This window comes from Gymnodraco acuticeps, unplaced genomic scaffold (assembly GCF_902827175.1).
Source record: "Gymnodraco acuticeps unplaced genomic scaffold, fGymAcu1.1, whole genome shotgun sequence".
Classification (NCBI taxonomy): domain Eukaryota; kingdom Metazoa; phylum Chordata; class Actinopteri; order Perciformes; family Bathydraconidae; genus Gymnodraco; species Gymnodraco acuticeps.
In genome coordinates, this window is record NW_022989799.1 from 1,163,175 (window position 1) to 1,165,807 (window position 2,633).

Consider the following 2,633-nt stretch of genomic DNA (forward strand, 5'->3'; position numbering starts at 1 on the left):
GTGCATACCAAGACTTGGGACCTGTAGAGGAATCTCATGTGTCTCCTCGACCTCTGGGGACTCCAGAGAGCTGGAAGGTTTAACTGCATAAACAAAGTACGATGATATAGGAAACATTATTGAAGACCAACGACATTAAAACTTAATGAAACACTAGAACTAGATGATATTGTACAGACCAGATCGATTCTTATTCCAATGTTGGGGTAGAATGTTCCCATCCAGGTCCCTCTTCCTCCAGGACATATTTGATCCTTGCGTTATTACAAATCTTTGTAATGTGTGTGTCTTTTAACATTTGAGAGTAAATGTTATAATACATATTTGGATAATGTTGTACTTGCCTTATTTGCCAACTCATCTGAGAGGGCTTTCCCTGCCTCTAGCCATTCATTCAGTTGCTTGGATGCCATTTTTAAGTGAGGGTAAAAAGGGCAACAACAAACAAAGGATGAACTGACATACAGCGAGGGAGAAAAACAAAACAAAAGACAAGAAAATGAGAGGGGTGAAGAAGAATATGGCTCTGAAAAGAACCGTTGATTTTTTATGATAATAGGCTATTTTCAAATAATTGAATTGATGGATGACCTGAAAAATAACAACAGATTAACTCAGATTAGTTGTGGCTACCATGTCTTTTAATTGTTGTTTCATAAATAAACATTTGTCTAAATAAAACTACAGGCACCAATGTCAATCAAGTCCCAGGTAAATCAGTAATTACAAGGGAAATATATTTCTCTTTTTAACTAGATGTGATGGCTTCCAAAAACTTAAGTTGAATTAGCGAATGTTTAAGGAGTAAAACTACTATGACCTGATTATATTAAAGTGTTGAACTTACCTTAACTATCATTAATGCAACATGTTAGGTGACATTTAGAAGAAAAAAAGTGTGTGCATTATGAAAAGCGCCATGTAAATGTCTATTATTTATTATTATTATTATTATAAATGCCATTTCCTTTCGCATTGTTTTAAGGTCATATCTGTCCTGGTCTGGCTGAATATACATACTTTTGCCATTGTTATGTTTTATGTCACGTGCTACAAAGGGTTTTGTTTTTAGGCAAGATTTTAGCTCCTTTTGTGCGAAGAGAAAAACTCTCCCTCCAACTTGTTGCAGAAGAACCTTCTTATATTGCAATACATATCCGTTAGCGCATCTGTACCTAAGCTAAGTGCTAACCTTGCAACCATGCTATTGCTAACAACAAGCATTCGCATATACTGCCTATGCCACGGGCCAGCCCTAAAACGTAAAACTGAAATATCGTGGTTAAACATGATTGTAGACAAACGACAGGATTAATTAAAAGCGTAAAAATCAAATGAAATACAGAAATCAGATTTACCACTTGTACAGCTGTGACGCTCTTTAACAATTCTTCTTCTTCTTCTTCTTCTTCTTCTTCTTCTTCTTCTTCTTCTTCTTCTTCTTCTTCTCTTCTTCTTCTTCTTCTTATTTTCTTCGTCTTCTTATTCTCTCTCTCTATTCTTCTTCTTCTCTCTTTTTCTTCTTCTTCTTCTTCTTCTTCTTCTTCTTCTTCTTCCACTCGTCGCACTTTTATTGATGCCCAAGGTTAAAGTTCACGGGATTACGATCCGCCAGGAGTTGCTAAATTTAAAACATGACAATAGGTCGTAATAAACTGCTGCAAGAAAGAAATGAATAGACGGGAGCATGTGTTTCTTACACGACCACTAGAGGTGCTACACTTTAAAACGTGGCTATGGGTCGTATTTGGGTCGGAAAACAATCGACCTATTTGGTCGTTTTTTGTAGGAGGACAGGCTGGAATACTGATATGATGACCAAATACATTCCATTTTGGGCATGTTTTTTTTTTCAAAGGTGTAAAATAAGTGAAATAAAATTATATTTAGAGTTTATGATTCATGAAAAAAGTGTCGCCTGCTTGCACGCTGCCCGCAGCTCCACCACTACCACTCACTCACAAGCTCGTTTAGTTAGCACTGCATGTTTACCAGGCATTGTTGCTGCTGCTGACATGTCGAAAAGTGTGTGCAACTCGATTTTGACAGGAAAGCTACTGGAGACTTCTAGAATTGTGTGAGTAACATTGTGTTTTTAGACTTCTCTGTTTCAGTGTGTGTACTCTGTATCAATGCTCTGTAGTTGATCTGACTGGAATTGTGATTTTAAAACTCAAAACCGCTACAGTATCTGTCAGGCAGAAACTTGGGACAAGTCATTTGACTGAAAAGTGAACTAACTAACTGCTAGGGTTAACTTTGATTTAAACATTTGTAGAATACTAAGAGCTTTATTGAGTAGGTGTAACTGTATTAAGGGTTAAACTCATAACTTTATAACTTAGGGTTTAATGTAATTGACTTAAAAGACAATAACAACTCAGGAGGAAGCCAGTCTAGATTTCCTTTTGAGGGCCATCAGCTGCAGAGTTAACTAATTAACGGGACGTTGCCCCACAGCTGTGAGAACTCAGCAATCAGGTGTCCATTTTAGGTAGCACTTTCCTGGAGCGTCAGCTTCAGCGTCAGACAGGCTAAGACTGGCAAAGACATTAGAGTCCTGCGGGAGTAAGACTGGCAAAGACATTAGAGTCCCTGCGGGAGTCCACGAGGGAGGCAAAGACTAGGCAAAT

At 37.8% G+C, this 2,633-nt stretch overlaps 1 long non-coding RNA gene across 1 annotated transcript; it reads right to left on the reverse strand.

The window, feature by feature from the left end:
- Window positions 1-5: 5 nt before the first annotated feature.
- LOC117550196 lies at window positions 6-1,448 on the reverse strand. The gene is made up of 3 exons (XR_004569590.1): window positions 1,359-1,448; window positions 180-456; window positions 6-83 (listed from the first exon to the last, which is right to left on the reverse strand). It is a non-coding gene; the product is annotated as an uncharacterized LOC117550196 (long non-coding RNA).
- Window positions 1,449-2,633: the final 1,185 nt, after the last annotated feature.